We start from the raw sequence: 24,122 nt of genomic DNA, 5'->3' as shown, positions 1-24,122 counted from the left end.
GAAATATTTTGTAAAAAATGTAATCGGAAATTCTTAGGAGAAAACTGTTTTGATAATCATAACAAGAAAAATTCAGAAGGTTGTACTGTTTGCAAATTACTATGGAAATGTCTAAAATGTAAAAGAAATATTAATAGAAATGAAAGGAAAACAGAAGAACATATATGTGGTGAATATCATTGTAATAATTGTTGGGAGTGGGTCACTAAAGGTCATGAGTGTTTCATGAAAAATGAAAACAGTAAAGGAGGTGTATGTAAAGATAATTGCGTAAAAAATAAATGTATTAAAAAAGATTGGTGTAAGAAATGTAAAACAGGAAAATACTTATTTTTTGATGTTGAAACCAAGCAAGATACAGGAATTCATGAAGTGAATCTAGTTATATGTTATGATTTTCATGGAAATGAAACAGAATTTAAGAATGAAAACGATTTTTGTGAATGGTTATTTAGCGAGGAACACGAAGGATATACAGTTATAGCTCATTATGGAAAAGGATTTGATTTTCAATTTTTAGCTAAATATTGTTTCAAAAAGCATATTAAAGTATTTACAATTTACCAAGGAAATAAACTAACATATATGAATGCTGATGGTTACTATATAAGATTTATTGATTCTATTAATTTTACAATGTGTGCACTCAAGAAATTTCCAAAAACATTCAATTTAAATGAACTGGTCAAGGGTTATTTTCCTCATTTATTCAACAAACAAAAGAAACAAAATTATATTGGTAAATATCCAGATAAATATTACTATGGATATAATTATATGGTTGATGAAGACAGGAAAAAATTTGATAAATGGTATGATTCCATTAAACATGAAACTTTTGATTTCCAAAAGGAATTTATAAAATACTGTAGATCTGATGTAGATATTTTAAGAAAAGGTTGTTTAGAATTAAGAAGATTATTCTTAGTAACTGTGAATATAGATCCGTTTAAATATGTAACTTTAGCTGGTCTATGTATGGCCATTTACAGAGATAAATTCTTGAAAGAAAACACAATAGCTATTGATGAAATTGTCATTCAAAAAGATCAGTACAGTAAAAAATCAATAGCTTGGTTAGATTACATATCAAAAAAGGAAAATATTAATATACGCCATGCTTTGAATGGAGGAGAGAAAAAATTACAATTAGGTGAAAAATGTTATAAGGTAGATGGATTTTATAAAAATACAGTATTTCAATTTAATGGATGTTTCTGACATGGATGTACCAAATGTTTCACTAGAACAAAAGTAAACACTGTTAATCAATTGCTCATGGAAGATTTATATAAACGAACTAAGAAGATCAATAAAAATATAATTGAAGCAGGTTATGAATTGGTAAATATCTGGGAGTGTGATTTTGATAATAATAAGGATATGAAAAATTACATGAAAAAAGAATGGAAGAGAGATTTTATAGAACCTTTAAATCCTAGAGATGCTTTTTATGGTGGAAGATGTGAACCTACCAAATTAAAATATGAAATGAAAAGTAATGAAAAAGGCAGATATATTGACGTATGTTCTTTATATCCTACTGTAAATTATTTTGATAACTATCCAAAAGGTCATCCAATCAAAATATTTAATCCTAAAAAATACGATGAAAATTGGTATGGATTAATAAAATGTAAAGTACTTCCACCTAGAAAATTATATCATCCAGTATTACCTTATAAAGCAGAAAAATTAATATTTTCATTATGTAGAACTTGTTCTGAAACAATAAAATGTAATCATTTCAAAACCACTTTAGAAAAGAAAAAATTTAAGCAGTGTTATGAGATAAGAAATTCTGAGTGTAAACACACTGATAACGAAAGATGTCTAATAGGAACGTGGACTACCGATGAGATCAGATTAGCTGTTAAAAAAGGATATAAAATATTGAATATATATGAGGTTTGGCATTTTGAAAATAAAACAAATGAATTGTTTAAAGAATATGTTAAAACGTTTTTAAAGATTAAACTAGAAACATGCGATAAATGGAAAAACAATTTCAAAAATGAAGAAGAATACAGACAAATAGTTAAAGAAAAATTAGATATAGAATTAGATAAAATTGAAGAAAATCCAGGTTTGAGATTCATAGCTAAAATATGTTTAAATTCTTTATGGGGTAAATTTGGTCAGAGAAATAACATGAAACAAACTGAATATGTGATGGAAATTGAAGATTTTTATAGAATTATTCTAAATGATACTATTAAAGATTTGAATATGAATTTTTTGAATGACGATTGTGTGGAAATGAGATATAAAATGAAAGATATATTTGAAAAAAATAACTTCAATACTAATATATATATAGCTGCTTTTACAACTAGTTCTGCCAGAATTAGATTATATGAAATGTTAGATAAATTAGGAGATAAAGTACTTTATTATGATACAGATAGTGTAGTATATATAGACGACGGAACCAATAAAATTGAAACGGGATGCATGTTAGGAGAATGGACTGATGAATTGGGAAATGATAAATATATTACATCTTGGATAGCTGGAGCCTCTAAAGATTATGGGTATAAATTAAATGATAAATCTGTATATGGAAAAGTAAAAGGATTTAAAATGTCTTATCAGAGTGAAACCATATTAGACTTTGATAATAGGGCTAAAATAATAACAGGTGAAACAGATTATTTGGATGTAGAAATCAATCAGTTTAAAATCGAAAAAGATAGAAATATTTCAAGTATTAAAACAAATAAACGTTATACCTTTGGATACGATAAACGTAGACTTTTAGATAATTATGATACTGTACCTTTTGGCTTTTAAAAAATGTTTCTTAATAAATGGATAAGATTACAGTCATCCTAAACATTCAGGGATTTATTTTTCCCAATCGTAAGATTGTAAGAGAGATAGGATGGGTTCATTTAAATTTACCAATCGGTGAATATATTGGCGTATTTACACCTAATTGTGAATTGAATGATCAAGAATTGAAGATTGTACGTAAATGTACTTCAGAAGTACACGGATTAAGATTTAATAGAAATAAGAATAGTTTATGGATAAATCATCAAGATGTAAAAAATTATATAAATAACCTATATCAACTATATGGTGGTACATTTGCTTATAAAGGAGGTATTTTAGAAAAAGAGATATTAGATGAATTGAATATACCATCTATTGACATTGATGTACCTAAATGTACTAAAATTTTAGGACCTGGATGTTCGTTATACAAGTGTATGTATTACAGAAATTATATTACAAAAAATGTTCTTAAATAAATGGAAGAATTTAATGACCTCAAACGATTTCCTGAAACATACAAATTAAATGAACTCGAGATAGGTAAATATAATTTAATATCATTGAGAAAAATAAATACAAAATACGGTGACTCTATTATAGCTAGACTAGAAGTAGACAATGATGAGAAAGATTTTTATCTCTCGAAATGTCATGGTGAATTATCTGATAAAGCTATAAGAAAAATTAATAGTGGAAAATATATTTTTGATTTTAAAGGTAAAAATAAATATTACGATTATGAATTACATGTAAAATAAAAAACGATATTTTCAATAAGGTACAGGATTATTAATAAAATAAAAATTATTAATATAAAAATAAGAATTTTTAAATATGCTGATTTTGTTTAATATTTCATAAAAAATGTAAAATATAGGCCTATTTTAATTTTTTTTAATATAAAAATAGGAAATCAATAGTAGTATATGGAAAGGGCTAAGTGTCCTCTAGCCCCCCCCCCATATACTACTGCTGAGTCAATAAGCCATTCTTCTAAATCCAGTTCCGTGCTGTCGACCTCGGCAACTTCTTCGTTAATTTCAATATCCGTATAGAAAAGACCAGTAGCGGGATTTTGCCTCACACTTTGACGATCTTGCATCTTATTTGCAGTTTTGCTTGCTCTGCAATCTCTTGAATAATGACCTTGTTTATTGCAGTTGAAACACGGCCCCATACTTTTATGTCGATATCCTTTGCTCTGCAAGTTTCGTCTGTATCCAGTTTCTTGTGTACTTTTCCGGCCCAGACCGCTTCCGCTGTGTGGAATGTCTTCGTTTTTCGACAAATTCCTTTCTCTAGATGATTTCATGTCTGTTTTAGCTAAGTAAGCATTTGTAACTGAATCGAACCCACTATCTCGAGCTTTTAGTTGGATTCTGCCGGATTCGCTGATCAATAGACTCTCAATATTATTTATTGTAAATTCCGAATCCTTTAAACGATATAAGAGTATGCTAAATTGTCATATTCTTCCGGAAGTTTTCTTATTATCTGGAAACATACTAATAGTTCGGGAATCTCGAACCCAACTTCTTTAATCTGTGCACTTTTATCTCGAACTCGCTGACAGAATATTCCAATCACCTCTTCATTTGGCTGAAATTCCAATTCGTAAAATTCATCTACCAGGTCAGCAATTCTTGCTCTTGATTAGGTTCAAAATTTTCTTTTAGAATGTCCCAAGCTTTCTTCCCATCTGTCGTAGACTGAATCAATTTCAAAAATTGACGTTCAACACCTTGATATATTGTATAATAAGCTCTAGCTTTCCTTATCTCGAAATTCTGTTTAACTGATTCTGGGGCAGTGTCTACAGGTGGTGATGGTGGTTCAGCTCCACCGACGAACTCCCAACTTCCACGATCCATCAGAGCCACTCTCATGTCACGCTTCCAACTATCGTAGTTGAATGCTCCAAGTTTGGGAAAAGATAAGTTCGTGTTACCGGAATTCGGAATTCGTGATTCGGAATTTCCTTCCATATTCAAAACTTGGTTTCTTCCTGCTATTAAAATAAATCTTTCAGCTTCCAGATAGAATTTCTTCTGAATCTATATCGTTGACGTGGGCAAAGGCGTTGACATTTGCAAATAGCGTTGAGGTGAGCAAAGGCGTTGACGTGGGCAAATAGCGTTGAGGTGGGCAAAGGCCCATAACCTTTGTGAATTTAACTCACAAAGCAGAGTATGCTAAAAATCATGAAGTACGCAAATAAACTGGAACACAATTATTATTACTTTCAATGGTTAACTTAAATCTAAAATTCTAATTGAATATACCAATATATATATAGAATCATCAATCTCATACAATCGGCCAAAGACTCAAATGATGAGAGGGCTGCTCATCCCTCTCCACTGGCATGAAAGAAGAAATTGTTCGTTCTTTTATAGATAACGATTTCGTACGTCACATTGATTGAATGCTAGTTTCATGAATTCCCTTTACTTCCATCCTGGAAATGAATCTGAAATAAAAACTCAAACACTAAAGTTTATAACTGGAAACTACTTTTTTCCACAATAACAAATTCTTGCTGTTCTTCTGAACAAATAAATTGATTAACTCCGTCTCTTTTGCATTCTAGTACAAAGCTTAGTTCTCTTATTTCAATATGCAAACATTACTTAAATTAATTAAGCATCATTGACGTCAATAATAATGAGGCGATTTTTTACGTTTAACCTAAACAAATAAATACAACATTTCAATTAATCTTGCCTACATAAATATTTTTTTCTGCTCAATTACTGTTGATTTTAAATCTATAGTATTTTTTTTTAAATTTATCAAAAGAAATATAAATTTTAAGAAAAGCATTTTATCAGACAACTTTAAAAGTATAAATTTGATGACGTAGTCCTAGCGTGTTACCACATCATGTTACTCATTGAATTTATTTGACATAGCGAATATAAAATAATTTAAAATTTAAATACGCGCAATAAACTATTCTTTTTATCAAATAGAGCTAATATCGAATGTTCTAATATCGACACTGACCTTCCTCGTGTTTAAAACTATCCGTATAATAAGTATAAATTGGTAATAAAATAATTCGGATACACGTGTTCTTTTTTCGTTCTGAAAATGGCTCTTATCTGGTTCTTCCAGTAAGTTTTTGAATTAATGTAGCTAAAATAATTTCATTATTTTCACTTAATGCTGTATGTCGTAATCTTCGGTGGCTTCAAGGTATTGAAGTAAGAAGAGCTCTTTGTTTGTAATTCATACTATTGGAATAAAGATGAAATGTACTTAGCATCTTTTAACATGATGCTATTGCTCGCTGCCTATTCATGATAGTTAAAATTTAAAACTATTAAGTGATTTTCTCGGATACATATTCCTTTCGAGGGGCAGTAAAAACTTAATTCCAAAGTAGAGGTGTCCCGCAGTGGGCTGATCGTTAAGACACGGTTCCCAGCAGATCACCGAAGTCAAGCATCACTGGCTGCGGTCAGTGTGCGGGTAGGTGACCCCTTGGATCAGTCTGCGAAAGGGATCGAGGGTGTGCGGTATTGGTCCTCGTTAAACTGTGCTACCGTAAAGTGCTCGACTTCGCGCGCAGGTCGTCGGGCTACCGAAGTGGGGGTGCCATCCCCTCCGCAGAGGAGCAAAATTGTGATGGCATGTCTTCGGATCATTCTCCGGGATGTTTCCCAGACCGTCGCCAATAGCCCATTGTGCAGCTCTAGTGCGACGTAAATTAACAATAACAACAACCAAAGTAGAGGTATTAAAACTGTCTGATGCAGTTTTAATAATTACCTAATATATCAATGTAATACTTTAAACCTATATAAGTATGTTTGGTACTTATTTCATGACCCTTCAACATTTGAGTTCATACGTATTTGTCAGAGGCTGTCAACTAAAGCCAAATTAATTTTAAAAAAACTTTAGTACCTTATAAAGATTTTGAAGCACGACAATTTTTGTACCTGACCTTTAATTTACTCTTAAAATATTTAAAAGTAGTGATGGAAAAAGTTATTTTAATTCATTGAAATATTATAACACTATCTTAGCTACCACTGAAAAAAATATATTCTGAAACTATGGAAAAATTGTTGTACAATTCTTATCAAAACTAAATCTCCAATTACCATAATACCAGTAGTAGATATTTCCGAAAGGGATAGCTATGAATAAAGCGTCATCTGTGAATGAAGATATATTAATGTTTTCTTAAGCGAATTTTCTACTAATCTTTCCTCCATGAGCTTGACTTTTTAACACACTGCTTATTTTATTTTATTTAAATTAATACACATTATCAATATAAATTTATATATTTTTGTCAGTAATAACATGCAGATTTTTTATGGTGTTACCCAAAAAGTTTTATTCCTTATTTTTGCTTTTTAGTACAGAAGTTACTTTTTTTATATTTCAATTAAAATACATATTAAAAACATTAATTAAGCATCATTGTCGTCAATGATAGTATAACGACTTCTTACGGTTCTTCTGGACCTGTGGTTCGCAACCTTTTGTGAACCATCGCCCCCCCCCCCTTTTGGGGATGGATGACACATATCGCCCCTTTCTCTTTTTGCTCAAAAGTCATTCATTGTTGCTTGTGAGCAACAAAACACTGAAAATATGCTAAGTTATATTTGACTTTAATTTAAATTGTAATGATAATAAGGAGGCAATTTTATCTTGCCATTTTTATTAATTAAAAAAAAATTGTGCATTTTTTTTTTCAAAAAGAAATGATATTTAAAACGGAATAATCAAAACAAAAGTACATTTTTTAAAATAATTCATATTTTAATGTAATCAGGAAAAAGTTAAAACATTAACAACTAAAATTTGAGAGAAAAAAAATGAAGAAACTGAAAGTACATTTTTACCACTTCAATGATTGACCTGAGCTTGGTGATTTTCAGTTAATGCTTGAATGTCTTGTTTTATGTTCATCAGATTTAAACGCAGGTTTCCTATGAAGTAAATGTCCAACCTATTTCTTTGCTTTGTGAGCAGCTGGACGACAAAAGTAAATCCTCTCTCCACTAAATATGCTGAGGGGAACGAGATGAGGAGCGGCTCAGTTTGTTTCCACAATTGTGGATAAGTGTGCAAAGAGGAAGTGAGCTTATCCACAATTTCATAAGAGAAAGGATCCAAAATCCAATCCGGTATTTCTAATTTCATCAAATCTCTGCATCTTGATTCCATATCTGTTTTTAGCTGATCAAGGTGATCAGTAAAAATTAAGATTTTATTTTCGAGAATCTCAATATCTGTTATTGAACACTTTTTAAGTGTTGGAAATTGCATTAGCTCTTTGCGACCAATGTTTGACTTATGGATATCAAACTGGTGATGAATGAAGATATGATTCCCTTAGTCTTGATAATGTTCATTTTATTTCCTTGACTTTTTGCGTTGATTTCGTTCATTTTTTCAAAAATATCAGTCAGGTACGCAGTTTCCAACTTGCGTTGCTTCAAACTCTCAATTAAAACAAGATCAGCGGTGTCGAGAAACTCAGTAACCGAGTCAAACATCATTCAAGTCATTCGAAGAAACAGCGCAAACAGTTTAGCCATCTCACAGTTGTATGTAAGATCAAGCGCTCGAAATCTTCATCACTTTCATGGCAAAGTTCTCGGAACAAACGGTCATTGAGAGAATTAGCTTTGATTTTATTGATGCCCGAAATAACGAATTGTAAAGTGTCATGCGTGGTATCAATAAACTTTTTTTGCAGCCAAATGCTGACGATGAATGACACAATGAATGATTATGACCTCCAGAACTTTTTTTAAGGTGTGCCAAAAACCCATTATGACGACCAGATATGGCAGATGCACCATCTGTTGCACAAGCACTTACATTTGTAAGAGGAATTTCTTATTCCTCAAAATAATCTTTGACCAGTTTTAAAATCGACGATCCTTTTGTATCAGTGATCAAAGTTCTTGTAAACAACATTTTCTCGTTAATCTTCTTACTCTTTTTTATGAATCTCACATTAGCTAATACAATATCTTTGTTATCTATCACAGTTGATTTATCAATCTGCAGCTCAAATTTACCTTCTTTCAAAAATTTAATGAGTTTTGATTCAACGTCTGCGGCCATCTCATCAATACGCCTGGAAACAGTATAATTGCTCAGAGGAACAAAGTGATTTATCTTATTGCTCAATCCCTCACCCAACATGATTTCAGCAATTTTTTTAGTATCAGGTAAAATATGAGTTTCGCCAGTTGTTTGAGGTTTACCACATTTAGCAATCAATAAAGAAACTTCGTAGGAAAAAGAAGACCTTTGTCAAGATCGGTTGTTTGTTTTTTAAATAGTTAATTTAAATTAGGCCATTTTTCAAATTTAGATTTTAGATTTTGAAAATAACTTAGGGGTTTGCTTATTTTATCACTATATAATCTCGGTAAAAGGTCTCTCATTCGCAAGGGTTTCATCGCCTCATTACTAGTAAATGTTTTAGTATACAATAGACAATATGGAAACTACACATTTTGCAATGATGCCATAAAACCGAACTTTAAATATTCGGATGAATACTGACGACACTTCCCTTTTGAATCCATTGACACTTCAATATAAATGCATGGAAGCTATAACTATAAAAAATAGGCTAACACTTTATGGCTGTGGAAAGCAAGCTAACAATTATTAACGGTGAAAAACAAGTAGCAATTAATAACGATAAAAACAATTAATAACGATAAAAAACAACCTAACAGTTAACAGTCAATAACTGATAACAAAATTTTAAAAAAAATCAATTAAGCGATGTGAGGGAAAGGTAATGATTTAAGAACTGGACACTATAACAATGGCGAGGAGAGTCAAAGAGTTGGCTGACCACAGTGCAAAAACCTAGACAAAGCGTCAATTATTTAGCCTTGGAAACTAATTCATCGCCAAATTAAAACACCTTACATTGTACACTCGCTTTTCTGAGAGGGTATTTATGAGGGGAATACATTTAAAGACAAAAAAACTTCAAATACATGTTTCAAGATAAAATTGTCGTACTGTGCAATATATCTTTATAATTGTACTCATACAAAAACTGTAATTGATTCCAAGAAAATGCAGAACTACTTTTCAAAAGCGTAGTGTTACATTTCCCACCTTTTTCTCTACAACTTTTTTATAGCTCCCAGGTCTATATGAAACTGGTCTGGGGATGTCTGCTTCTATGGTTATAAGCAAGAGCACATTTCTAATGGAGGTGCAATGAAGGAATGAATGTGACGATTGGTTTACTTTTGCGGTGACATCTGCCAAGATTAAGGCAAAACTATTCCCCTCACGCTCACCTATACAAAGTGAATTTTCCTCGTAACCATAGCACTAGCAACGATGAAACACTGATGTCTGGAGTTTTCTTGAAAGCCGTATTATAACTGCCAAACCGCAGAGTTATATAGCGATAAATGTTTCGTCTATCAATCTCCTATTACATGCCTTTTAAAATCGAAGGGCAGGAAATGAGACGAGAGAAGAACATTTGTGGAGAAGAAGGTGTATAAAAGACCATGACTTTCAACAAAAGAGAATTCTTGAAGGTCTGATTTCCGCCTGCGATACCAAAACGTATGACGAAAACGATCCTGAACTTGAATTTTTCTAATTTTTAACTATCATAATTTTTTGTCTTCAGCAGAACCATAAGTTTCATATATGTTTTCAATTTCGATCTCAAATAGCTTTTGTTATTAATATTATTAGCAATTTTTATCTTTTGAATACTCGTCACCCCCCTGATCGCCTTCCTAAGGATTATCGTCCCCTTGAGGGACTGTATGCCCTCTTTGAGGTGATCGCCCCCAGGTTGGGAGCCACTGTTTACACCAATAAGGATGAGAAAATAAATGTGTTTCATTTCGAACTCTCGTATTTTTTTCTCCAATGTAGCAATCGCTGTGTCATCGTCAAGTTGGGTGAGTAGCCGTAAGTTTTTATATAGTTCGCACTGATAACAGTAGATTCACAAGAATGCCTCTATCTTAGTTTCTTATAAGTATTTCTCCTTTTTCATTTATGCTTATTTTTTTCATTTTTTTTGTTTCACTTGAATTTTACCTAAATTTATGACCCAACGGACCTATTGGGTTATTCGGTTTTTATCAATGCTTTTACCACCACTATTCGGTAAATTTAAATGCAATTTAAGAAATAATTTGTAGCTTTTCTTAAGATGTTTTGTTTATTAATTTGTTTTTAATTCCTCATACATTCTTGTGGGTTTACCTTGCCACATACTCAATCTGCGTTTGTTATTTCCTAAAATTTTACATATTTAAATTCAATTGCATCTCCATTTTATTGAGGATTAAACATGTCTTTTTATAAGTCATTTTAAGCTTAACATTTATTTTATTTTCATTTTCCATAACTGATCAAAAATGGAACGAAATTCTGAATGAAGTGTTTATCCTTTTCCCAGCTTAATTGTGTAATAAATTTAATAAATTTTTCAAAGCTTTCTTCAAGTTATTTTGAATTTGCATGAAAGCCTTGCTAGTAATTTCATTTTTTTGTTTTAGCTGCATATATCCAGTATCAATATTTTTAAAGTATTAAGACATTTATTTTATTTATTTATTTATTTATTTTTTTGCCGAAGTTGAAAATTCCATATTGTTTTCCGAGTGTTTTTTCTTTCCCTCTTTAAATGCTTTAAGCTATTCCATTTTACGACTACATTTCTCAAGTGATTTTTTCTCCACACATTTTGTTCTGCTGCTCAAAATCTATGAGACTTAGAAACTTGAAATTATGAAGGTATGTAGAAAATATGCAAGGAGCTTGAAAGAATACAAGAAAATAGAATTCGATTATTAGTTTTAACCACCGTTGAACAGCCGATAACATTTTGAGTTTACGACTACCAATGTTTAACTCCGTTACCTTGTAATTTTGAACACAACCCAAAAGACAAGGGAACTCCTAAATCTATACCCTGAGAAATTGATTGTTCTATGGAAACTTGGAGAACTTTGTGATCTCGACAGATTTAACGTGCCCCAGTCGCCATTTTATATTCGGGTATTCTTCGGCTGGCAGAATTCGAACTCACATTCTCACAAACAAGATTCCAACATATTACCAACCAGGCTATCCCGACAAAATTATTAATTTGTTTTTTAACAGTCATTGAACAGCCGACAAAATTTGAGTAGTGTTTACCAAGAAACAAGTGTTCACCTCCGTAGCCTTGAAATTTTGAACCCAATACAGCAGACAAGGGTACTCCAGGATCAAGTATCGGGAGAAATTTTTGCCTTCTTGGAGGACTTTTTAATGTAACTAACACACACGGTAAACCTGACGGAAAGTGGACTCTAACCCATGATCCCTCCACCACTGAGGATATTCACTGTGGTCGCTGCGAGTCGGGTGTGGAATTCTTATCGACTATCTGTTACTGGGATTCGAAGCAGCCTCATTTCATTGGGTGGCGAATCCTTGAGCCACCCCGGCTCCAATTATTAGTTAGCGGTAAAACTTCTAGTAACAAAAAAATTCCGCTGAAATGCAACTACAGAGTCGAAATTCGACGCGCTGACGGGACTATTTAAAATAACAGCTTCAACGAATTTCTTTTTCTTATTATTTTTTTTTTTTCGAAATTCCTACTTGTTCGAAAGTTTAAGTCTTTTTTTCCCCCCTTGAAATAATAATTATTTATCTATTGTAGTAGAAAAGTTTATCTTTCCCGCAATTTTCGTTTTATAAGCATTCGCGTTTTACTTGATGTCAAAAATTACATAAAATAAAAAATATAAAAAATAAGGGAGAATTTAAATGTTGTCAGATATAAATGTTAACATTTATATCGAAATTTTTAAAAATACATGACTGAAGAGAGATAAAAACAATTTTCAATGTGAACTATTATATGATTTAAAGTTATTGTTTGATATTGTAAGCAAGTAAAATTACTTCTCGCTTATCACTTCTTATTGTGTCGCATGTTAAGCATTCCTAACTACAATTTTTCCTTAAGTACTTTTAGTTATTTATAAAGTTTAGCTATTTTTTTCATTTCGTTACGCCTAACATATGCTTGCATAAAAATGTACTAATTATATATTTTATTAACGAAATTATCTTTTTTTTTATCAACTTTTAAAAGAGCAAGATGAAAACGGCTTATGTCCCTATAAGCTGATTCTGAGGGGGGGGGGCGAATTTGAGCTGAGAAAGTTACTATTTTTCCGCAGCATAGCCCACCTTTACTGAGTAATAACTCTGGGGGAATTGGAGGTACCAATGTTTCATGTTATTGATTTGACTAAATTTAGTCATCGTCAAAATGTAACAGATGGCAATCGTAAATTTTGTAAAAATAGGACGTAAACGTTGTTCCGTTTAGCCTGCAATGAGTAATCTGAAGCAATCACAGGGGTTGATGAGCAAAGTAAACAAGCGGCGGAGCGTTCTATTTTCTTTAAATAATTGTTAAATTAAATTAGCAATTTATTAAATTAGCAATTTCTTATACTTTGAATAAAATAATAATAGCATTTTTCTGCATTAAGATATAAAAATTGAACTCTGTCATCAGCTGGAATAGAACCCACGACCTCTCAGTTTTGCTTTAGATTTAATAATCATCTGCCCCAAATATTCACGCCGATCTTTTTTTTTTAATTAAAAAAATTAAGAGTCATTTAGATATTTGACATTCTTGATTTTGTCGAAAATTTCAGGATATGTTCTTTATGTTAAGCTATAACACACGTATTTTTTTTCTTCTCAAATTTGCAAATTTTTTTTTTTTTTTTTTTTTAAATTTGGGTTGTCAAAGTAGAAGACCCTCTGAAATTTTGAGAAATACACATCTCTTTGTATACGGTAATACAATATATGAAATGAGTGGGCCGTAGACCATACTCTGAAAGCTAATTATGGTCAAAACTAGAATGTTAAACTATGGTAGGATATAGTGAAATTTACAGTATTTATGGGAACACCAAAAAACGCTGTAATTTTTTCTGTAGCACATTGGTTATGACTTCTCAGAAAATTAACATAATATAACATAACATAAGTTTTTTCAACATGCTGTTTGAAAGTAAATAAGGTAAAATTGGTAATTTTATCGTTATACCTTAGAGCAACGGTTCTAAATGGTGTTCCGTGGAACTTTAGGGTCCCGTAAAAGAGTTGAAGAGGTACCAGAAATTTGTAGCTGATGAACAGTCATCATCTGGAATAGAACCCATGGCCTCTCAGTTTTGCGTTAAAGCACAGTAATTTCTTTCCTTAGCACTTTAGTAATGACTTCTAAGAAAATTAAGACAATAAAATTACAGTTTTTTTATCATGCTGTTTGGTAGTCAATGTGGTAAAATTTAGTAATTTTATCATTATACCTTAGAGCAGCGGTTCTAAACGGTGTTCCGTGTAACTGTAGGGTTCCGTAGAAAAGTTAAAGAGGTTCCTGAAATTTGTACTTTTTATAACCAGGGTTTAGTATTTTTATATTTTCCAGTTAGCACTTTCCATAATCTCTGAATATATTTAGATCCAACCTATAATTCATATATCTTCTTTCGTAAAGGAAATTTTTCAGGTTACCTTTATGAAATTATTTCAAGTAAAATACGAATGAAATAGAAATGACATTTTTTAAAAATAAATATATTTCTAATAACGATTTGTTGAACAAACTATAAGAAGAGCAAGCATTTATGAAATATTGCATTAGTATTTCATATCGCTCCTTTCAAATCAAATTAAAATAATTAAATTCTTTAAAAAAATGCTTTCCAAATTATCATTTTTAACGCTTATGAAAGTTCTTATTTACTTCATTTCGAAGTAAACCATAATTTAGCTTATTTTATTCATCTTCAGCTTATTTATATACACCAAAAATAAATTCAAAACTAGACCAGGTATAGCACAAGGACAGCAAATTTAACTGTCGGATATAATACCTAATTTAGGATTGTTAATGATAAAAAAATCTTCATTCCTCTAATTAAATATTTTAAAAATAGTCTTTTTTAGGTTATAACGTTCGCAATTACCTTAATAAACTTTAAATGTTAAGTCGTGGTTCCGCCGGAGGAAGGTCGATTATTTAGGGTTCCTTGGAAAGAACCCTAAATAATTATTATTAATTACATCTATTAATGAATGAAATGTTTTAAAAAACAGATATCTGTTAATGTTTAATATTGAACCAATGAAAAAACATAGCCCATCCTGAAATCTAATGAATCTCCCCTGAGAAATTTTGTCACAGAAAGTAATTCAAAGCCTGATTAATTTCCGTATTTTTGAAAATTCTAGTTTCACTATTCAATCAAAATGGTTTTAAAGTCCTACATACCGTCTGTATCATTATTGGTATTTAACAAATTTCAATATCATTTAGGTTTCTTTCTTACTTAAATATTAATTTGTATACCTTTCGAGGTACATTTTTGCAAGGAGTTTATATTAAATTACCTTTTTTGTCTGCCTCTTTTTACTTTCATCATCCACACACCCACCTGCGCAGCCGTCTGTTCCATGAAATGTGATTATATAATATAAGATAGCAAAACAAATTGTGTGGAGCTAATTAAATTCATTTTCGGAAATATTATTTAATTGATTCTTGAATTGGAAGTTTCGGTTCACTTTTTAGATATTTCTAAGTGACATATAAAACTGCAGCATATCACACTTGTGCAATAAAAGACTTAAATGTATCATATTCGTCACTTTAAAATAAAATAAAAAAACAATTCTTATCCTTAGGAACAGATATTAAATAGTCTTATGATCGAATGATGGAATAAAATTACCTTTAAAATAAATCAAAAACTTTTTCAAATAACTATTTTTTTTATTTGACTTAAAAAATATTTTATATAGTATATAAGAGTTTTAATATTATTTATTAATGCTCAAATTGTTTAAGTGATGATATATTTCCTTCTATTGATAAACGAAGTTTTTATTTTATTTTATTCAGTCTTATTTATTAATTTATTTATTTATTTATTTTTATTTTATTAAATTAAATGCACATATTTAAAGTGAAAGTAATGCTGTGCAAATTTCATAAAAATTTGAAGTTTCGATTCATAATTTTATGAAGTAGTTTCGACTTTGATTTAAAAACCTTATTAATTAAAAATTTAGAAGTGTTATAAATTTTGAATACATACTAACAACACAAATCAAGGAGATAAAAATAGAAATGATCAATAAACAATGAAATCACAAGCTAACGAATATATATATATATATATAAGGTCAGAGTGTCCGGAAAATATACTTTATTTACAACCATAGAAATTTTCTTTTTATTTCTAGCTGAAAGGATGTTTCTGTGGATATTTCCGAAGTAAGGGACAAAAGATCTCTAGGCAATTTAAAGAATCTAAAAACATATTCCTACAGTGTAAAATGAGGTGGTTATTTGACAAGTTGGTGGGTGGTAGAGGGGTAACGAAGCATGTTTTATTGCTCGTTTGGTTATAAAAGTAACGAGTAACAATTATTTTATATTTTCATGAAAACATTCTCTAAAGTTTTTTTTAAACTTTTGTTTCTATTTTATAAGCTATTTGATAATGTAGAACAAAATTAACTCTCCTGGCTTCAATAATGTATTCTTCTTACATTGACGTACTTTTACATGGAAAAAAAATTTACGAACAATAATAAAATGCCCAGGGCCACTAAAACCTTAAACTTACCCCTGAGTGCAAAAGTCGTCTACAATTTTTTTCGCAAAACATATTTATAATGAAACTACATAATTTGTTTATGCTAGGCTTTTAATGGTGTGATTGCTCCTCAATACTTTTTATTATTAGATGGTTATAAATTTAATTCGTTTAACCATTATCTGAAAAATTTAGGATCTTCGCAATCGCATACATCTCTCATAATTTATTGCAATACAGTAAAGAGCATTTGCTTTATTCGTATATCATATCATGTCTCAAAAGGAAAGCTTCAGTTAAAAAAAAGTTTAGAGATATTGTGGTGGTGCCATCTACAGAAGTGTTATTGAAATATAAGAATTTTTAAGACGTTATTAACTTACTTCGTGTAAATTTCTAACTAAATGTATTGAATTAAGGAAAAGAATGCAAAAAGGATACATTAAAAATAATTCCAACTATATTAGTATACTTCATGCAAAAATTCCTCTTTTTGTTGATGATTTTAATCAAGCCTATATCACTTTAAAGTTAAAAATATAGACCTAAATTTTTTAACACACCTTTCTTATGAGCTCACACATTCCTCAAAATAATGGAAAACTTACCTTCACTGTTCCTCAAATCTAAAGATTATTGCTTAAACTAATTGGATCGCATGCTTTATATTGGTCACACTAATTGTATGCTTGAGTCATATTTTATTCTCATGAAATATTTCTTATATATTTTTCATTAAGTAACCCGTAAATACTTTATTCAGTCATTAAAAAATTAGTGAACAAAAGAGGATCTTAGTATTATGAGTAGTAAACATATTTCATTCCATATATTAACTACTATTCCATATTTTATCGAATGATCATTTAATACTAAGGATTGTACAAATATATTTGGTTTTAAAAACTATTCTCCTTTTATTTAGATATCTACTCTCTATTGTTCCGTCACCAGTCATTACAAATTTTAACATCAAATATAGATTATGTGTAAGAAATTAAGCATGGATTCTTGCAAAACTTTTTATTTATTCAACTTAACATTCATCAATTAATTGACAGAATTGATCTTTCAGCTATAATGGATAACCGAATTTCTAGAGAAAAGGCAATATTTTGACGAAAATATAATTGCATACCCTTTTAGTAATCTCTTATCATTTCTTGAGTTAATTTGTCTCATTTTTGAAATGAGCGTGAAATTTTAAGTCTGCCACGGAGACCAGGAAGAAAGCTTTATTCATTTATTAATAACTTTGACACTAGTTTCCACTATCCACAACCTCACAATTCGTCTAAACATTGAAGTTGTTTCTTTATAGTATGTGTATATTATTTGCTCTTTTTTTTTATTTATTTGATTTTTATAAATTGCAATGATTAATAATAATAACATTCTGTCTTTGTGCCAGAAAAATCTGAAATACTCTTTATTACTAATTTTTTTTATACCATTCTGAAAATCAAATGCTTAAAATAAAAATACGCAATTTAAGTGCTTAAAAAAATAAAAATTGTAAAATAAATATAATAAAGAACATATTTGTAAGCTATCTAAGCTACCTAAAACATTAAATTTCATAAAGTGATGTCTCATTATCTTCTGTTAGCGTTCAATTGTTATAAAAACGTTTTCGTGGTTCTCATTTGTGCTTAATGTAAATTCCAATTGTGTTCATTCAAAAAGTCTTTCAAAATATGATTTTATTCCTGTATTTAAATTACAAGTTACTTTGATATCTGGGTTGAGCACAAAAATAAGAAGAGCATTTCACAGCATTTACTAAGATCATAGTCTATAAATCAAATATGATTAAAAAAAATGATTGATTATTAACAAATAATTCCATCGCTATAATGAATGAGATGGAATCCTATTACCATCAAGAAAACTAAAAAACATTTTCGTGGTTTCCCATTGCTTGCATCGCAAAATTTGATTTATTTTAATTTAATTTTACAAAAGAAAAAAAAAGGTTACTACAGTAGCTTTTATAAATATGCTTTTACTCCGATACTTTAAATTGCAAGTTACTTCGATTTCTAGACAATGTTAAAAATTAAAAATATAAGAAGAATGGTTCACAACATTCACTAACATAACAGATTCTCTGTCAAGGATGATAAGAAAAATTATTGATTATATAAAATAATGTCATTGTCACCTTTAGCTGGAATCATTATAACAGTAAGCTAATAAAATTCAAATGTTTTTAGTTTTGAATTCTTTCTGTACAATTTATGCATTTGCATACATCATATATTTAAATATAAAAAAAAGCTAAAATTATTTTTTAAGTTATAATAGAATCAGACTCTTCAAACTCGTAGCTATGATTGAATAAGCAAATATCCTCCGGTTGGCCGGGAAAAGTGAGAAGTCTTTACTCCTCTAGTTCAGTGGCGCTATCTATTGCGATTTAGGTAAAGTAATTTAAACTGAATAAACAAAAATCCTCTTAAATTTCAATAATATGTATGTACATTTCCACTAATAAAACAAAAATAGTTTATCAATCAAAAATAGTTTAATTTCAAACTCCAAGCTGTGATAGACAATATGCAATTTTTGGAAATCATTCGAATCGGAAATTAAGGTTAAATTTTAAGAATGAGATTCTTCTATATCATGAAAAAATGAAATCATCATTATAGTAATATATAAATGATGATAAAAAGATCAAAAAAACTCTAATTAAAATATTCTTTTTTAAAACTCATAACAAATTTTGAAAATCTTTTATTTTAAACTTAGATTGATTTTCTAACAAATTATTCCATTTAAAGCTTACATTAAAACAAAATTAATAGAACTTGCTCAGAATTTTAGTGATAAAAATACTTTGAATAAAAAAAGAAAGAGAATTTAAAAGTAGTGAACAATTATAAATATATATATATATATATATATATATATATATATATATATATATATATATATATATATATATATATATATATATATATATGCTTGCGTGTGGGTGGGTGTGTTACCGGCATATGAAATCCGGCATTATATATAATGCCGAATGCTATTTAGGCAAAGTATGAAATAAACGTCCTGATGAGGTTATTCTGTAAATGATGTGCATGTTACTGTGAATGACCGAAATCGGTGGCTGTTGACTTTCACCGGTGAATGTTGACAATCACATAGTCGCTTTGGTGAATGTCCGAAATATTTATTACATCCGATTTGATATTAATTTATCAGGGGATATAATTACATTTATTCAATATTTTAATACTCGCTGACGATAGATTAGAAGAAACATAGGTGTTTGGAGTATCGGGCAAATATATACCGGACAATGATACTTGACCTTAAAAAAATATCAGTGTAGGATATACAGGGCAAATGTATACCGGGCAGAGCACTGAAACTTAAAAAAACAACAGTGTAGGGAATACCGGACAAATGTATGCCGGTCAGGGGCACTGAAGCTTAAAAAAACATCAGTGTAGGATATACCGGGCAATGTCACTTAACTAGACCTGGCACTTGACCTTAAAAAACCATCAGTGTTGGGTATACCGGGCAATGGCACTTTACCTTAAAAAACCATCAGTGTAAAGTATACAGGGCAATGGCACCTTACCTTAAAAAAATATCAGTGTAGGGTGTACCGGGTAAAATACCGGGCAGTGGCACTGAACCTTAAAAAAACATAAGTGTGGGATAAACTGGGCTGATTTGTTGAAATTAATTCTTTTATCCACTGTAGAAAGAATCAAAAATGTTTTTGTTGTTGATATGTACTGAATAAAATTGTGTATAATAATCAATCAATAAATACATAAATAACTTTAATTACATACGAGCATATTACAATATTTCATAAACTGTGCATTAGTTTATTATTTACTTTCCCTCTCTTTACATTATAGCATTTAAAAAAATTTCTTATAACTGTGTTAATGTCCTGGAATTTATGTGTCAGGAAAATGACAGCCAGAATAATGACAATTTTGCCATTTTACAGCAGTTAACATCACTTTAATTTAACATTTTGGCCTGAGACGTTTACTTTCCTCAAAAAGCGTCAGAATTTCTTGAAATAACTAAGGTAAATTTAAATAGTTTATGTTATTAATGATTTCAGGAGGACAGGAAAATGACAACATAAAAACCTTGTCACCTTGTAGAATTTTTTGAAATAGATTTCGACTCTGAAAGTTGGTTCTTTATTCCTGCAATTAGACATTTTTTGATAGGAAGGTATTTCTAATCTATCTCTTAACCTAAGGTATTGATTGTTGGAGCTATATATTTTGGTTATAAATTACTAAAAAAAGTGGCCAGAAAAATGACTGATTTTCATGTGACAAGCAAATTATTGACAGAAAAAATTATTTTCAACAAAGTTTTTGGAAATCATTCCCTAACATAAAATTTAGAAATGCTTACAGTTGTGGAGATAAAAAAAATAGATATTGAAAAATGCATGGGAAGTTTTGAAGATAGTTATTATGGGAAATGATGTTTGTGACATACCAGGAAAATGACATTTTGATATTCAATTAAATTTTTTAACTATACAAAACAGTCAATGCCAGTGCAAAGTCATTTTAAAATGCTAACAGAAATGCTATTTATAATTTTTTTTAAAGTTCATTTAGTAGTATAGTATTAGATCTTGGAGCACTGTGAATTGTCATATTTCGTGGGAATCACCCATATATGCACATGTATTGTACAGAAAAACAAAAAAATGGTTACATGCACACAACGCATACATGTACGCAAATGCACGTAATGTATAAATATATGCGTATACTTAAATACATGTAATTACAATGTACACATACATCGTGCATCTGTAAAAAAAATTTATAAGTAAATTTATTAAAGTTTGTTTTAAAATTTACTCTAAGACGTATAAGACTCTATCTCATATTTTTTGGAAAGCAAACGATTATCTTATTTTAATTTTCTAAATATTTCCACATATAAAATTAACCGCATTATGTTATTAAAAAATTAATTTGTAGTGTCAACATTTTATGAAAATACCTGAAAATTATTTTCTATTCTAGCAATTTTAAAATGATATAGAACAATTAAAGCTGAAGAGTAAATTTAAATATCGTTTGATTTTGTCATTTAACTTGCTTGAATTGTTATCAGTTAACTTGCATACATTTTATTTATTACATAGTACATATATTTAGACATAGATGTAATGTACATATGTTTATTCTTGGGATATACATATATTGCATATATACATACAGTCTGCAAAAGAAAGATATAACTCTAAGTAACTTTCGTTCTAATCATCGGATTTTAACGAACTAAAAGTCAATCTTAATGGTTCCTGTTGATGACCTCAATTATGCTAATTAATTAGTGCTAACTATAAATAAAAGTACGAAACCATACACAAAAACGTACTTTCTCTGAATAAACATAAACAAATTTTTTTTTACATATTTGGAATCCCGACCCTTGAAATATGAGGGCAGACAAAATTTTGTAAAAATTGGGTCGTAAATTAGGTCGTAATAAAGGCTTATATATTTGGCGATAGTTCAGAAAACAGCAAACAAAAGTCGCCGCCGCGAAAGAATATTTTAAGAAAACAAATAGACCCGATTCAAATGAGAAATGCTTAATTTTACTCGGTTGCTAAGTTACCAAGCTCTGACTGTAAAAAAAAATATTAAATAATGTTCTGCGATTGCTCGAAGAGGTTTAATTAACAGTTTATAGAAAATATCTCGAAGTTTCTAGGCAATAGAAAATTTTTAACAATATTCTGCCCAAAAAGTGAAGTTTTTTTTTCTTTTACTTTCCTTTGAAAAGAAAATTTGAATCGACATATAAATTATTTATGATTCTCTAAGCTCTTAGAATTTCAATACGTGAACTTTTTATCTGACATGGATTTTTTATATTGGATTTTTTATATATTTTTTACTATATTTATCTGAGGATTTCATACGAAATCAAATTTACATAACTTATTATAGCTAAATACAGAATTTTAGAGATAATCATTTTCACAACTTTAATCGAGTCTTCTAGGCTAGAAAGTTTCAAGAAACAAAAAAAGTACTTCAAAATAAAATGTAGATTGTATATTAATTCTAACATTCACAATGTTTTCTATAACTTACGATATTTCTTCTTTCTATAACTCAAGGAATTGCCGAATGTTTAGTGGCATTTTAAAAGCATTGAAATATGTTATGTTTAAAAATAAGATGTTGAAATAATATGTTGCATATTGTATGATTCACTGTTTAAAAAGTCGCTTTATTCTGCTAGATATTTAGGTTACATGGCTTTCTTTGGATAAAGATGATTTGCAAATTGCATCCTCCTGTTTCGATACATTCTGAAACTTACGTTAGCAATTTCACCATGAAGTGTCGCACAACATGTTCTTCAATTTAGATAAGCTATATTTACCCCCAAATACTGCTATATGATTTTTTTTGTTTTAGATTCCTACATATATCTGATACGATACTCTCTTTTTAAACAGAGCTCGCAAGGTCCTTAAGATACTGAAATGGGGCACAAAAACTTAAAGATAAAGTATTCAATTTCATTAACTCAAAATATATGGTCTCAAAATTTTAATTTTAAAATTAAAGATAACTTTTAAAATATTGATGCTACAATTCTCTTACGTTTTTAAAGACCACATGAATCCTGTTAAATAAAATATTAAAATGCATATGTTTACTTTAACGACCGTAAAATCCTTATCAAAATAATGATCAAGATCCAAGTGTAAAACAGTATAATTGATGATAAAAACTCAGCTGACTTCGAAAAATAGGAAGAGGGAAGTTAAAGTTAACCAGTTTTGAACGTTCAAATGCAAGCGCCCATTCTCATGACTTGTCAGGCGTGAATGACTCGTGGCATAAATTATTGGACGCTCAAAACATGTCTTTTTTTATTATCTATTATATTTTAAGTTAATGAAGATTTTATATTTTCGATTCAGTTTCTTGGGATTATTAATTTAATAAAACAGCATATTAAATTATTTCACTCGATATTAAAATAAGTTTTGCGTAACATTTACGAATAAGTTCGTAGATTGAAAAAATAATAATTCACTACTTTCTAAAAAAACTGATAAAGTAAATTTTTTATTTTTTATTTTTTGCTGCAAGCCTTAACATTTTGAAGGACATAAAAAAATTATGTTTACAATTGAAATTTCAAAAGTCGAATGTGATAATGGAATGTACCCTTGCACCTGGAATCAAAATTAAGTAGTTACAAGGGCAGTTATTTCAAACAAGTTAGCGTTTCCGTCCTACTCGATGTTGTTTGAAAAGGTATTTGTTATCTATCGATTCCAATATTCTACATATATTCGACATGCATTCTACGTATATTTTAGGGTATACTTTGGGAGTATTTCGACAGAGTTTATTTTTACACCCTTATTTGCCTAACATTATTAAATAATTTGCTTACCTAACATTATTAAATAATTTGCTAAAAATAAATTATTCAAGTTATGTGATTTAATGCATTTATAGTATAATAGGGACTTCCATCGCATATCCTTAACCTTGATACCGCTATCATTTTTTAATGGATTAGATAAATAATAAAAGTCAATTTTTTTCTCGTTTTAATTTTCAAGGAATATGTTTCGATCAAACAGATCATTCTAGAAATAACGAAACTATTGAGTAGGTTTTT

This window comes from Parasteatoda tepidariorum, chromosome 3, assembly GCF_982258835.1.
Source record: "Parasteatoda tepidariorum strain Cologne lab strain chromosome 3, Ptep-v5.0, whole genome shotgun sequence".
Taxonomy (NCBI): Eukaryota; Metazoa; Arthropoda; class Arachnida; order Araneae; family Theridiidae; genus Parasteatoda; species Parasteatoda tepidariorum.
This window is presented reverse-complemented; position numbering follows the sequence as displayed.